The following is a 16,102-nucleotide window of genomic DNA, read 5'->3' on the forward strand; positions in this document are numbered from 1 at the left end:
GTGAGTGAAATGCAGCGCTGCAGCGATCGAAGCGAAATGCTTTTAAAAATGATGTCGGTGTGATGTCTCCGTGATGCAGCTTTAGCAGGTAAGGTCTTCTTTCTCTCCAATTCTCTCTTATCTCCCCTTGCAGGTGACCCAGGATGTTGACAGGCGTGGCTGAAGTCCAGATGCAGGAGCTGACACGGTGAGCGTCCAGCTGCAAGGAGCAGAACAACGCGAAGCGTGAGTTGCTGATCGGGCGTTGTTTAAATAGCTTTGGAAGAAGTTCCAGGTATGTATCCCTCCACCGATCAGGTATGTATCCTTTCCAGACCACACCCAGGTGGAAAGTAGTCCCACAGGTAAAGTAGTTCCATTAAGGCCTCAAGAGGGCCTGGATGTAGCAGCATGGTCTGCATCAGGTAAGTGCACATTAAAACACTTGAACACATGTCTAGCTTTATGAGCCTGGCGCCTAAGGCGCCAGGACAGTGGTCCAACAAGAGCCTGGTGCCTAAGGCGCCAGCACTGTGTCCAACGGGCCCCAGCTTGGGCCCGCTGGCACTTCCCTGGGGGGGAATGATGCCTGCCTCTGGGGTTGCTGGGTTGGACCTGGCTCCTTGGAGGTAGGCATCATGACACTGTGCCTCTGGATGCTCGGAATCCAGATTGATGGTCGTGGAGACCCCCCAACAAGATTGGTGTGTGACTTGAGTTGGGACAAGGCCAGCTTCTCCAGCAGTTTCCTCAGGAAGGGGGTGATGGAATTAGGGCGGTAGTTGGCAGGACAGGTAGGGTCTGGTGAAGGTTTTTTCAGGAGGGGGCGCACACAGGTGTGCTTGAGGGGGGGGGGGGAGGGAAAAGATCCCGCAGCAGAAGAGTGATTGCAGGAATCAGCGAGTGAGGGGGCAAGAGCGCTAATGTTGTCCTTGATGGTACTGGATGAGCAAGTGGAAACCTGTTTAAAAGAGACCTTCATGAAGCGGACAACCCTGGTAACTTCTTCAGGTGTGATGTCGAGAAGGAGGCGAGGGAAGGAGGAGGGTGAGGGGTCAAGGGAGGCAAGGGGGTGTGGGACGGGTTGGGATGGTGAGTGACACTGTAGTTCAGAATGTACAAAGTTTTTGTGGCGAATTGTGTGGCGAGTGCGTTACAGTGGGCCTGGGAGGGAGACCGGGAGGAGGAGACTATGGAAGGGTTGGCTAGTTCCCTGCAAATCTTGAAAAGTTAGCAGTGTTGTTAGATGCACTAGAAAACTGTGCCTGTATATGGGCTCTTTTCTTGGCACAGATGGAGTGTCTGTACTGCCTTTGGAGAAGACGGCAGGCCAGTTTGTCAGAGGATGAGCCTGAGGTTTGCAACTTCCGGTCCGCCGCTTTGCACTTTTGTTTCAGAGCTGCAAGATCTGCGTCATACCAGGTGTTACGTTTAGAGGCAAGTTTCAGGCAGATTCTCATGACTGGGTCAAGGGTGTCGAGAGTATTGGTGATGGCGAGATGGAGGTTGCTGAGAGCAGAATCGGTGGAAGAATCTGTGGTGGGGGGCAATTGGAGATGAAGGTTGGGGCGGAGGCAGCAGCTGACACTCGTTCCTTTGGGCAGATGTTGGTGAATGAGGTTGGCAGGGCTTTGGGGGGCGTGGTTAGAGGGTCCCAGGGGCCCAGGTGGGAGGAAAGGAGAGAATGGTCTAACCAGGATAGAAGGGTGACCACTGGGCAAGGGAGAGGGAGATCAAAGCGGATGAGGGCGTCCAGGGTGTGACCAGCAGAGTGGGTTGGACCGAAGGGGAGAATGGAGAGTGATAGAGAGGTGAAGAGGTCAATGAAGAGAGTGTAAGCTTTGACAGGGGAGTCCAATTGGATGTTGGAATCACCCAAGAGGAAGAGATGCATTGCCTACCTATAGAGGCAAGAATTGCATTTAGCCTGCTCACAATCACTTTTAAATGCTTAGCTGGACAATTCCCTGCCTGTGTGGCAGATAACCTGAACAGTAAGAGAATAACTAGGAACTTGAGATCTAATTAGTTTAGTTTCTTTATTTGTACCCTGCACCGAACCCTGAGGTAACTGGGCACCAAAACCTGAACGAGTGTTACAGGCATACATCGGAATTTACAAGAACAACAATAATAACAATAAGTGCGTGTCGACCAAGGTTACATGACGGTCGATAGTTGAGAGATTATGCTACAATACCAGGCTGCTAGTGTTAGAGCAAGACTTACAAAAGAGATTAAACGGGCACAGTATTTTGATGCGAGATCGTCAATCGTTAGCGACTCTTACCGAAGAGTCAGCTCTTTACTTTGGCTCTAAAGGTCCCGAATGAGGGTTCCATTCTGAGGCTGAGGGGTAGGGCATTGCACTGTTTGGCGGCTAACGCAGGGAAGCTCGCTCCACCAGCTCTTTTTAGATTGAATCTCGGGATGGTAAGGCCATGCGAGTACAGGGCTCTGGTCGGTTTGGCTGATTGGTGTTTGTTGAATGAATCTGCCAGGTACTTGGGGGCAGAAGTTTGTTAAGCATTTGTGGGTAATGACAGCATGTGAAGGGTGATTCGAGGGGATTGGATCCTCCGACGTATTCCATATCTATGACAGGTAATGTCCACAGCTGTGCTGCTTCGGAAAATCTTTGGCGTCCGCGTCCTGCGTCGATGCGCCGTGCCCGAGGACCTCCTCCGACGGCCAACGTCACCCGATGTGATAAGTAGGACGCACGACGCCCATAGCCTCAGTTCTGTTTTTTCCACGAACGTGTTCGCTTTGTGAATCTCGGTACGCCTCGACTCGTTGGAGTTTGCTGTTTTCTATTGCTCGGTTCATTGAACCTGTTCGGTTTGTTGTGAAGACCTGCTCGTGGCGATGTCTTTCTCATCTTTAACCCCACGTCCGGGGTTCAAGAACTGCGGGGACTGTGGGTCCAAGATGTCGGTCACGGACTCGCACGACGCCTGCCTCTGGTGCCTCGGGGAGGCCCACGATACGGACGACTGTGTCGACTGCCAGTCGCTCACGGCAAAGGCCTTGCTGGAACGCAAGAAGAAGCTGTCTGTAGGCCGGGTGTCTAAGCCCCGGAAGTCGAGGTCTGCGGGGCTTTCGACGGATGACTCGAGGGGCGACTCTCCGCATCATCGTCGGAAGTCCAGTGGGTCTCCTTCCAGGAGTCGGTCTCGCCACTCCTCCGCCTCTTCGAGGCATTCCCGGAACCGCTGGCATAGGTCACCTTCCCCGTCCTCTTCCGAGGACTCCGCCCTTCAGCGGGTCGCTTATCACTCCATGCAAGCGACTCCAGAGGAATGGGCTTCCTTCGGGAAGCAGATGCTAGCGATTCTTGAATCGCAGGGCACCGGTCCGTCCGCGCCTCCGAGTGGGGTCGGTCGGCACCGCTCGAGAGACGCCGCTCATACGCCTTCAGGCTCGGGTGGTCGGCATGGCTCGCGGGAGAGGTCCCGCTCGGACAAGTGTAGCCGTTCTCGCCATGCCCGTGCCAGGTCCTCGACGCGCTCGAGACCGTGTGATCCTGTGCCGTCTTCCAAGAAGACGTCGACGCCTGTGGCCCGAGGTCGTCGACGACTTCTCTCGAGGCTCTGCCTCCGAGGGGGTCGTCGGCGCCTAGGTTGTCGAGAGACACGCTCGGAGCTCCGGCTTCGAGGACTGTGTCGACGCCGCCGATGCTGGTGGCGCTGCAGCTGACGTTGACGCCTATTCGCTCGACGTCGACGCCTTTTCTGCCGGCGCCGACTCGTTCGGCGCCCTCAACGCCTTCCGATGGCGGTGGTGTCGGAGGGGCCTGTGGTACGGGGTTTGCCCCTAGAAAGGGTATGCCTCAGGTCCGGCACTGCTTTGGTCCACAGAGGTCTTCCTCTCCCCGTCTGGAGTACATTTCAGAGGGTGATGAAGGCTCTGGTGGCGGCCTGGTTCCGGTTACGGTTCCAGATGACCTTATCTCGGGGCATAGCCAGTTTGATGACCTGAGGCAGTCGCTGCATGATGCCAGTGGACTGGACAACTCCCCGGAGGTGGAGTTTTGTCGGCCGGAGCCTGGCACTCATGCCGATTCTTCATATCGGCGCCTTATGTCTCTGGTTACTGAGTACTTGGGTTGGTCAGCTCCCCCAGGGGAGTTCGTTCAGGATGATCTCACGGACATCCTTGATCTCGGTCCACCCACTGACCCGGTTTTGCCCTTTCATATGGCTCTGCAGAGAAGAGTGGCGGCGGCTTGGACTGCTCCGGAGAGTCTCCCGGCAGTGGGCAAGTCTTTGTCGCGAAAATACCGTCCAGCCAGTAGCGACCCCTGCTACTTGTCTAGGCACCCCACCCCGGAGAGTTTGGTGGTGCAGGCGGCTACGGCCCCGGCAAAGCAGGTGTCGTATCCTACCATCCCTCCGGATAGGGACAACAAACGTTTTGACGGCTGGGCGAAAAAAGTGTTTTCTTCGGGGGGTATGGCGCTTCAGGCGGCCAACTCCATATGTGCTTGTCTCCTTTCACACACACTCTGTGGAACTGTGTTGGATTAGCGGCTGATCATATTCCCGAAGGGGACGAACGGGATGGTTTCCTTGCTATGGTTCAGGATGCAAGGATGCTATGTGTGAGGCCGTTCAGTCGGGTTTGGACTTGGCGGATTGTGTCAGCAGGTCCATGGCGGCGAGCACCGTAATGCGCAGGTTTGCGTGGTTGCGGAAGTCTCGGTTCGCTCCTGATGTGCAGTCCTGGCTCCTCAACATGCCTTTTGACGGTGAATACCTTTTTGGCAGCAAGGCTGACGAGAGCCTTGAGAGGTTGCAGTCCTCCAAAGCTGCAGCGAAGTCGTTGGGCAATGCAGTTCACCATACTCCGCCTTTTCGTCCTAGGGGACAGCAATGGAGGGGAGGTTCCTTTCGCTATTACTCGTCCTTCAGTAAAGCGAGGGGAGCTAGCAGTCAAAGAGGCCATCGTAAGAGTGCCAGAGGTGGAAACAAAGGTACTCGAGGTGCCAAGGCCGCTCGGGCAGTTGCCTCTTTGCCCTCAGGCAACGCCGCAGCCGCTACCTCTCAGTCATGAGGCCAGGTCCCATGGTTCGTCGGTTGGGGGAAGGCTGGCGCAGCATCTTGTAGAGTGGCAAGCCATTACTTCGGATGTGTGGGTTCTGGAGATCATATCCCATGGCTACTGTCTTCCTTTTCGGCAGAGGCCTCACGACAATCCACCAGGGAACCTCTCTTTGAAGAGTCCGGATCCGCTTCTTGCGCAGGAATTTCAAGCCCTGCTGGAGAAAGGCGCCATAGAACTGGTGCCTGTAGTGGAGAGGAACAAGGGATGGTATTCCCCTAATTTTTTGATTTCGAAGAAAGACTGGGGATTGAGACCCATCATGGACCTGCACGGTCCAGGAAGGACAAGTTCAAGATGGTGACTCTTTCTCAAGTCCTCCAGGCCCTTCAACTTCAGTACTGGTTGGTGTCTCTCGACCTCAAGGATGCTTACTTCCATGTGCCGATCCATCCCAAGCACAAGAAGTACCTGAGGTTCGCGTTTGGCGACTCGGACTTTCAGTTTCGGGTCCTGCCGTTCGGATTGACCTCCGCCCCTAGGGTTTTCACCAAGCTCATGGTGGTGGTGGCAGCGCATCTCAGGAAAGGGGGGGATTCACGTTTACCCCTACCTGGATGATTGGTTGATCAGGGGGAGCTCTCCCGAGCAAGTCCTGGAGCATCTGTCCGTCACCTGCCACTCCCTTCACAGGCTGGGCTTCTCCCTCAATTTAAAGAAGTCCCATTTGACGCCAACGCAGCGGCTCCAGTACATCGGAGCGGTGCTCACACGTCCCTGGGGCAGTGTTTTCCTCCTCAGGTGAGGGCTCTTCACATTCAGCAGATGGTGCACAAGTTTCAGTTTGCCCAGAATCTCCCAGCGTCCGAATTCTTGAGACTGCTCGGCCTCATGGCATCCTGCATTCTTCTGGTGCCAGAGGCTCGTCTGCGGATGAGATCTTTGCAGTGGGCACTCAAGCTCCAGTGGTCTCAGTCCTCCGGCAGGCTGTCGGACCCTGTTCAGGTGCTGTCCTCGGTAGCCCGGGACCTTCTGTGGTGGGCCGTCGAGGGCAATCTGATGAAGGGGGCCCCATTTTGGCTGCCCTGGCCGGAGGTGACGATCGTGACGGACGCATCCCTCACGGGATGGGGAGCTCATGCCAACAAGCTGACAGTCCGCAGTCGTTGGTCTCCGTCGGAATCCAGACTCCATATCAATCTGTTGGAGCTGAGGGCCGTCAGGCTAGCCCTGAAGGCTTTTCTGCCGACTGTGCGCAGAAAGAGTGTCCTGATTCTAACGGACAACACGGTGGCCATGCACAACCTCAACAAAAAGGGGGGTGGAGGGGGCAGGGTCACTTCCGCTGTGCAGGGAGGCGATGCAGCTCGAGTTCTGGGCCATCCAGCAGGAAGTTTTGATCTCGGCGGTTCATCTGGCCGGAGACGACAACGAGACGGCAGACGCTCTGAGCAGGCAGAGCACGATCTCTCACGAGTGGGAGCTGGCTCAGGAGATTCTCCTGGAGATCTTCGCCCTTTGGGGGGACCGCTCAAGTGGATCTCTTCGCTTCCAGTGTCAACCGGAAGTGCGAAAGGTTTTGCTTGCGGGAATTTCCTCCAAAAGGAGCCTTAGGAGACGCGTTCGTGGTGGAGTGGTCGTTCCCACTGCTGTACGCGTTTCCTCCAGTCCCCGTCATCCCGCAAGTGCTGCGGAGGTTACGGAGGTTCGGTTCCTGGATGATCCTCATTGCTCTGGTTTGGGCCCGGAGGACGTGGTACCCGGACCTTCTAGACTTGTCCATCTGCCCTCCACGTCGTCTTCCCTACCGAGACGATCTGCTCTCACGGGAGGGGGGTCAGGTTCTCCATCCAGAGGTCAGATCCCTCAATCTTCACGCTTGGCTTCTGAAAGGTTGAGGTATAAGGATTGGGACCTCCCTGAAGACGTGATGGAGGTGTTGCTCTCGGCCAGGCAGCTGGCAACAAAGTCTCTGTACCATTGCCGTTGGAGAAAGTTCTGCGACTGGTGCAGAGTTCAGAATGTGGATCCTTTTGAATGTGACATTCCCATGGTTTTGTCTTTTTTGCTTTCTTTGGCCCACAGGGGCTTGCAAGTGGGCCCATTAAAGGTTACCTGGCGGCGCTGTCCATATTTAAGCGCTCGTCTGAAGAGTGTTCCTATTTTAAGATTCCTTTAATTTCGCAGTTTTTGAAAGGGCTCACTAATGTGTTCCCTCCATCACCTTTTTTGGTGCCAGGTTGGGATTTGAACCTTGTTCTTAAGTTTCGTATGGGTGCTCCGTTTGAGCCTTTACATTCTTGCCCTTTGAGGCTGTTGACTCTGAAAACTGTGTTTTTGGTTGCGGTTACTTCCGCGCGCAGAGTGAGTGAGTTACAGGCACTTTCAGTTAAGCCACCCTTCACTGTGTTTCATAAGGACAGGGTTGTCCTTGGAGTTCGTCCTTCTTTTCTTCCGAAGGTGGTTTCGGAATTTCATTTGAGCGAGAAGGTGGTTCTTCCGGTGTTCTATCCTCCTCCACATCCTGGTAAGGAAGAGGAGAGGCTCCATAGGCTTGATCCTCGGAGAGCGTTGAGTTTTTATATTTCACGCATGTCCCGGGTCAGAGTGGACGATCAACTTTTCATTGCTTACGCTGGAAAGCGTTTGGGACAAGCTGTGACGAAACAGACTTTGTCTCGTTGGATTATTTTAGCTATCCGAGTGTTGCCGCTTGGCGGGTAAGGGCCCTCTGGCTGGCTTGCGGGCCCATTCTACCAGAGGAGTGGCTACGTCTACTGCCCTGCAGAGGGGAGTTCCTATTCGTCACATCTTTGATGCAGCCACCTGGGCTTCAGTACATACTTTTGTACGTCACTATTCCCTCGATTCCATCAGAGGGCAAGATCTGGCCTTTGGCAAGGCAGTTCTCTATTCCGCAATTTGATTGGGCATGCTAAATTTGTATTCTAAATTCTTTCCCACCTCCTTACTTGGTACTGGTTTGGGAGTCTGTCATAGATATGGAATACGTTGGAGGACCCAATCCCCTCGAAGAACAAGTTACTTTCTTACCTGGTAACGTTCTTTCGATGGGATGGTCCGACGACGTATTCCATATTGCTCCCTCCCTGCCTTCCCCGCTGCAGAATTTCTTTTGCGTTTGCAGCTTGCGTTCCGCAAGTCCTTGTGTGTCTGACTGGCAGTAAACTGGTGGCACACGTTCTGGGAAAAAACTATAACTGAGGCTATGGGCGTCGTGCGTCCTACTTATCACATCGGGTGACGACGGCCGTCGGAGGAGGACCTCGGGGACGGCGCATCGATGTCATCGGCGCAGGACGCAGACGCCAAAGATTTTCCGAAGCAGCACAGCTGTGGACATTACCTGTCATAGATATGGAATACGTCGTCAGACCATCCCATAGAAAGAACGTTACCAGGTAAGAAAGTAACTTGTTCTTCTATCCCGTACTGGGAGCCAGTGGGCATCCTGTCTAAGGCTGGTGATGTCTGTAGATCTAGGGATGCTCAATGCAGATCTTAAGGCATTGTCTTGTAGGACCTGGAGTTTGAGGTTCCGTTCATAAGTGCCTAGGAAGAGGGTGTTGCAATAGTCGATCTTGGACAGCACAAGTGCCCTGGCTAAAGTAATGCAGCTACTAGGCGAAAGGAATGACTTGCAGGCATTAACAGCTTCTTTGGTGTAGGCAGTCGTAGATGCGGTGGCATTCACTTGCTTCTTGAGTGAGAGGGTGGAGTCTAAATAGACCCCCAAGGTTTTGATTTCTTTGGTCACTTTGATCAGATTTTGTTGATGGATGAATAGCGTGTGTCTAATTTGTTTAGGCGTATTTGGGAACCGACGATCAGGAGCTCGGTCTTCTTGTCATTGAGCCATAAACTGTGGCCTGCCATCCATGTCTGGATCTCCAAGTATATGTCGTTAATCAGTTTGGAGTCATCTTCATAGCACCCTGACAGCGTGATGAGAACCTGGGTGTCATCAGCGTAATTCGTATATGTGACACCCAAGTTGTCAAGACGGTCAAAGAGGAGCTTAGTGAAGATGTTGTAAGCATTGGCGAGACGCACAAACCTTACGCTACGCCACAATAGATGGGAATTGGGTCGGCTGAGGGTGCGAAGACCCTAGTGGTGCGATTGGACAGGAATGATTGTATCCAGGTAGAGGTGTTGCTGGAGAAGGCAGCTGCTGTGGCCAGGTGATCAGTGAGGATTTGGTGATCGACAAGATCAAAAGCTGTCGATAGGTCTAGCAGCAGGAGAATGACGAGCTTACCATTGTCCTTAGCCTCATCCATTTGGATTTTAAGGTACAAGAGGGCTGTTTCCGTTCCATGTCTTGGCCTAAAGCCAGATTGTCTGAGGCCCAGTAAGTTATTCATCTGTAGATAGACCACTCGATCTAGAATCTTTAGGATGTAGGGTACGGTGGTGATGGGCCTGTAGTTAGCGTGAGTATTAGGGTCTGGATTATGTTTTTTTAAGAGAAGCATAACCCAGGCCTCCTTGAGGTTGTTGGGTCCCAAGCTAGTCTCGAAGGAGGAGTTCATTATGGCAGTAATGAAAGGGGCCAAGTCCTTGGCACCTTCCTGAATGATTGTGGCTGGGCAGAGATCTCCTTGGCATCTAGAAGGTTTGAGGCCTTTAATGATGTTTTCCACTTATTTAGGTGAAAAAGGTGAAAAGGAGAAGGGTAGGCATATGGGGTACTGGGGTTAGGAAGTGGGGTAGTGTTGGCGTTCTTGGTCAAGCTGTTCTTTTTTTTTTTTTTTTGCTCAATTTTTGATTGGAGCAAAGCAATTTTGTCTGCGAGAGCTTTCTGTATTTTAGCGCACCAATCTGCATCTTTCACACAGGCTTCTGATGGTGGGGCTGGGGCCTCAAGTTCCCTTAGAATACTGAAAAGCTCCTTGGTCCTAGATTTGGCATTAAGGATTCTGTTGTCATAAGTCTTTCTTAGCGTTAAGAATGGCTGATTTGTAGGAGGAGGCGGCCGATGTGAATAACGCCTTGTTAGTAGTGTTGGGCGTTTTTCTCTAATAATCTCACACGATTGGAAGTACCCACTACCAACTTAGTCTTCGTCAACAGATGTGCATTTTGGGTAGCGGCACCAAAACGTTGGAATGCTAAGACCTTGGATTGCAGAAGATTTGAGTCACTTGAAATCTTTAAGAAAAAACTTAAAACTCACTTATTTGGGTTGGATGCTCTTTCTTAATTTGATATTTTAGGTCAGACTGTCTTTGCCATTGTGTTTGGGACTCCTGTCCTTGGCGCCCGTATGCCCCTGGACCTTTTTGGCTGTGCCAAAATAAATAAATAAATAAATGAATTAAAGTAAAGTAAAGATTGGAGGTGGATGAAAGTAAGGAAGAACAGAAATCTGCCCATTCAGAGAGCAACAGGGTGGTGAGCCTGGAGGTTGGTAAATGGTGGCTACGGTCAGAGTGGAGGAGGGAGAGATGACCAACTTGCACACCAGGCTCTCAAAGGAAGAGTAGGGCTGGGTGGGTAAGATGGAAGAAGGAACCCACTTAGGGAAGATTAAGGCAACCCCACCAGCAGCACAGTGAGATCGCGGCTTGGATATGATATTGAAAAAGTCAGGGAAGAGGGAGTCTAAAGCAGTGACTGAGCTGGCATTGAACCATGTCTCGGTAAGAGCGAGAATGTCAAGGTCTTCAAGGCAGATGTGGACGGTGTCTGTTGGCTGAGCGGGCATTAAGAGTCACCAGGTGGTGGAGGTTTCTGCTTTTGAAGGTTTTCTGATGTGGAGTACAGGGGCGTGGTACACCAGTCAGAGGAGGCAGGGAGGGAGAGAGTAGTAGGTGGAGATGCAGGAGAAGGAAGTAAGTTAAGGAGAGATGGCAGTATCCGGTCAAAGAGAAGGACATTGTGTTGAGGACCCTGGACCAGGATAGTGCCTGTGTGGTAGATATTAACTAAGCACTGTGAAGATGAGAAGCTGGCCAAGAGGACTTCCCACTTGGTTCCGCCGTTAATGGGAGAGGATATGGAAGGAGAGAGAATAGAGATGAGATGGGAGTTCTATAGGTCTGGAGAGGGGACAGAGAAGAGGATATCAGTGAAGACCGGACATAGGTGTCTGCGGTGGGAAGGCCTGGGTTTGCACTAAGGATGTCTTTCTTGTGTTTCTTACTTACAGACTTCATGAGAAAGGAGGGGATAGGTGATAGTGTAGCAGTTCGAGAAGATGGGTGAGATGGTGAGAGCCATAGGGGCGGCCGAGGATGATGGAGGAATGACAGAAGAGTGTCACAGTTCTAGCTAAACTCACAAGGTGGCCTAGTAGTCACAAAGGCACAAACTAACCCAAAAGGTAAATCGAATGTAAGAAACAAGATGGTACAATTGCAAAGCAAAAAAGATGCATGGATGTAAAAGGCACCCACACCTAAATTCGATTTTTCAAAAATAGTGGTACAATTCAGAGCACAAAATGTGCACAGATGTAAAGGCACACAGCTAAATTCAATTTTCAAAAATAGTGGTACAATGCAGAGCACAAAATGTGCACAGATGTAGAACACAGCTAAATTCGATTTTCAAAAATAGTGGTACAATTCAGAGCACAAAATGTGCACAGATGTAAAGGCACACAGCTAAATTCAATTTTCAAAAATAGTGGTACAATGCAGAGCACAAAATGTGCACAGATGTAGAACACAGCTAAATTCGATTTTCAAAAATAGTGGTACAAGGCAGAGCACAAAATGTGCACAAATGTAAAGGCACACAGCTAAATTGGATTTTCAAAAATAGTGGTACAATGCAGAGCACAAAATGTGCACAAATGTAAAGGCACACAGCTAAATTGCATTTTCAAAAATAGTGGTACAATGCAGAGCAAAAAAGGTGCACAGATGTAAAGGCACACGCAGCTAAATTCGATTTTCAAAAATAGTGGTACAATGCAGAGCACAAAATGTGCACAGATGTAGAAAACAGCTAAATTCGATTTTCAAAAATAGTGGTACAATGCAGAGCAAATAAGGTGCACAGATGTAAAGGCGCACACAGCTAAATTCGATTTTCAAAAATAGTGGTACAATGCAGAGCACAAAATGTGCACAGATGTAGAACACAGCTAAATTCGATTTTCAAAAATAGTGGTACAATGTAGAGAGCGAGGAGAGGTAGGTTAGATGAGGGAAGGAAGGCAGAGAACAAAGGCAGGAGAAAGGATCAAATAGTTGAGGAGGCAGTTGGAGAATTCAGCCATCACTCACTGGTATATTATAAGGCTAATACAATGAATGTGTAAGGAAAATCAATGTTAAACTCCCTTCCCCACATTTTGTAGCACGGGTAAGGTGGTACGCTTGGACCTTGCGACACACCCTGGCTTCGGACACAAGGATGCAGTTTGTTTCGCGGACCAGGTCCCACTTGGCCTTCCACATTAATACAGTTCAACAAAAGTTTGTTTCCTTCTGGTTACCACAATTCAGTACAGGTTTCCCTCCCCCAGGGCTCACACCTTTCAATCAGAATTTGTGGGGGTTTCTTTCCCCAAGCTTCAATCACACCTTGATAAGCTTCCCTATGCCGTGCTCAAGCCTCCTTTAACATACCTTCCGCTGTCGAAAGACTTTAGAAACGGCGAGGCTTTGATTCTTACCTCAGCATGACCACATTGACCTTCTTTCCTCAAACGTCACTTTTTCTCTCCTAGACTAAGGCCTCTTGGTAAATGTAGTTTCAAGCACAATACTTATTTCAAAGTTCAAAGACATCTCTCACATCCAGGTTTCCCTCTGCCGGAATCAAACAAAACAACAGTTCAAATCTTGCATCTTAGTTTCTTTCTCTTCCTACTGCTTCTACAGGCATCAGACATTTCACAGACTTTCGATTGGGCAATCTTCTTTTGCCGGACCACTCGGTTACTTTGTATCTTTAATTTACTGTTCTTTACAATGCTTTGCTTTCTTTCGCATCTTATCGGCACATGCCGATCATCGGATACTTCAATCATCGGATACTGTTGCCGTCAAGTTTCATTTATCACAGAACTGACTTTCATTGCTTTCATCAACTCATTGGCTCTGTTAATTATTTTTCGTCTTTCGCTGCTTTGATCCTGAAGTCAAGGCTGATACTACAACTGCTGCTGCACCTCCCCAACTCTGCCGTTCACCTGGGAGGGCGGCTGGTATCCTTGAAACACAAAAGAGATTTGTCCTTTCTCTCTGGCCGGGCTTCTTTGCGCAACTTTCAAGGCCCTTTGGAGGTAACAATCTCTCGCTGGGGCGTCCAAGGTTTCTCTGTACCTCGGTTTCGTCCCTTGGCCTGTCTCTCTGCTCAGCCTGGTTTGCTGTCGCCCCTGGAAGAACTCCTTCTCGTGCATCGCCTTGCTCAGAGTGTGTCTCAGTGTTCCACCTTTTACCCATGTGGGGAGAGCTAATGGGAACCAGCTGTATGAAATTAAGATCAAGTGCCTGACTCTGCCTGATCTTATTAGTGGGACATGTCCAATGCATTGCATGGGTGGTACTCCTTTTAGCCTCAGACCTCCTCTTCCTTGGCTCAGTGTTTGTGTAGGAGATGGGGGGAGAATCTGGGAACTGGGAATATCCTATAAAATGGGATGGGACAGGGGTACATGGGAAGTGGGGATACCATGTCTCGCCATCGGGTGCTCCTTCCCCACTCACCTAGGACCTCTCTCCTAGGTGATCCTCCCGCACTTATTCACTCCCATGGTTTGGACCCAAAGGCGATGGCCGTGCCCTGGTCACCTGAATGAGGGATCCCCGGGGTCTAGGCGGTGAAACATCCTCTGGTTTTTGCAGGCCCCAATGTCTGTCTGCTCCTACGGCATGCTTAACCAGTGCATCCTTCTCAACGCTCTGGTACAGCAGTGGCCATTTTGTAAGGGCAGTGGAGCTGTTTAAGCTGGCATTTGATGACTGGTCCTTTCAAGAGCTTGGTTTGTTTCTCTGCTTCTTTTACATCGTTTTAAAAAAACTTTTATAGTGCGAATCAAGCAGTTTATACTAAAGAAATATTGGTTGAAGTGTGTGCTTTGTTTCCTTTCTGCTTCTATATTTTTCACTGTTGTTGATGCATTATAATTTGGTTTAATAATAAAATCCAGTCCATAACATTCAATTAAATCAGCTTTTTTATGTGCTCCTTTTTGGGAATGGTCACACAAGGTGAAACGGCACACACAATTAAATGGCTATTGAAGGCTGGAGTTGTCCTAGCAAACAACCCATATCCTCCCTATGGGCAATCCAAATGTAATGCAGCAGACCACGCATGCACTTAATAGTGCTTCAAAGAGCTAATTTCTAATACATATGACTGACGTTCAAGCTCCTCGGTTCAGCTGGTGTTAGTGCGGACCATCAACAACCAGTAACGAGAACTGGAGCAGCCACTATCCCATCCAAGAGTTAACCTACCTGCGGTTGCTGCCGGCAATAGTCCAGCTTCAGATCATAGGCAGGGTGAGCTAGTATGTGTGAGTGGCAGCCCAGTTTTGACGGAAGTGGCCAGAAGCAAGAGATATGCGGGGAGTGGCTCGTAGATCAGTCTACACACAGCACTTGTGTGTCCAGCCACTAACCCTTTCCGGCAAGCACAGAAACGCATATCAAAGAGGGAGGAGAAATGCTGTTTTGCTCTGCCAAATGAAACGGAGAAACTTCACTAGTTAAATCAAGGGATTCCCAGGTTTATAAAACAAAAGCTTTGGCACACATCTCTTCTGTTCCCCTTCTAAAAACTCATAAGGGCGAGTTTGCAAAGCACTATGGATTTGCAGATTTCTTTTTTTGCTCTGGGATATCCACTTACTGAGAGTCCTAAGCCAACGCACCCCTCGGAGAATGCAAGAGGTCAAAGGATAGATGCATGAGTTTGGATTGGCCAGACTGGTTTTGTTTGTGTGAACCTGGTGACTTTGGCCATTTACCTCAAAGTTTGTTTGGTTGAGCGGTGGCTGGGTTTTGTCTTTTAACAGCACATCATGTTACTTGACCCTCAATTTGACTGTGTTTTCGGGATCACCATATAATTTCTTCTTTTTGGGTTTCTCCTGGTTCTTTCTTTTTCTTTTGTGTCCTGTTTATGCCAACTTTACTACTCATTTTATACCAACTCATTAATTTTGTAAAGCGCCTTAGTGTATGGCGCTATAGAAGAAAAAACAAATAGTCACATTCTGTGGGATTAAAGTAAGAAATCCATGTAAACTGTGAAACTTGGCAGCACATGTCTGCACTCTACAGTGATGTTTTTACGTTCAGCGCCCTGCACATAACATAAGCCTGATAAGAGCTGCAGGTGGATTGTTTGTTTCTTGGCGGCAATTGGTTAATAAATAACATCCCCAAAATGCTCCTACTGGCATTGAATTAGGCAACTGATTCACATGTTTATGCTTTGTGTTTACAGTGCTTCCTTTCATCTATGTTTCACTGTGTGTTGCTTTAAAATAAAATAGCATTTAATAGAATTGTTGAATGATACATTGATAAAACATGTTTTGATTTGCAAGCTGGCTCAAATCTGTTCCACTCCCTAGTTTCTGAAATAATGTGCACGTACAACCATGATTTTAAACGAACACCACTGCACAGAGAGGAGATGCTGACAAATTTTATTAGGAAAATGTTGTCTGTGTGGATGGAGCCCAATGAAACCGTTTACATGCAGAGAATGTGGTGTGAATAAGGAATAGATCTTGCTGCTGGGAATAATGTAAAGCATGTTCTCTGCGTTCCACCAGTGCCAACCAGCCTCGTTATAACCTTGGGTATTTTGTCTTTTGTGCTGAAGAACAATATTGGCAAAGACAAAAGTATGACCGTTTTAAATATGGAGAGTAGGATTTTCTTGTCTTTTGCTTGGGGCTTAAACAAATAAATTGTATCCTGTGTGTTAAAAGCCAGACATAGTATTCTAGCTTAAATCATCTATTTTGTTAAATACATGTATTTGTATAGTTACCTTTGTGGCCATTATGTTTCTTGATAATTTATTGTGTTATCCACGTTAGCGGTATTAAGCCTTACTCCTCAGCCAAGTTGTCAAGTGA

At 49.5% G+C, this 16,102-nt stretch overlaps 1 protein-coding gene across 2 annotated transcripts in view; it reads left to right on the forward strand.

Annotated features, from left to right (window-relative positions):
- The window catches only part of KATNB1 (katanin regulatory subunit B1), a 944,775-nt gene that overhangs the window by 201,971 nt on the left and 726,702 nt on the right, over positions 1-16,102 (forward strand). The gene's annotated exons all lie outside the window — the stretch shown is intronic.

The sequence above is a fragment of the Ambystoma mexicanum genome, chromosome 1p (assembly GCF_040938575.1).
Source record: "Ambystoma mexicanum isolate Mex_15411 chromosome 1p, UKY_AmexF1_1, whole genome shotgun sequence".
Taxonomy (NCBI): Eukaryota; Metazoa; Chordata; class Amphibia; order Caudata; family Ambystomatidae; genus Ambystoma; species Ambystoma mexicanum.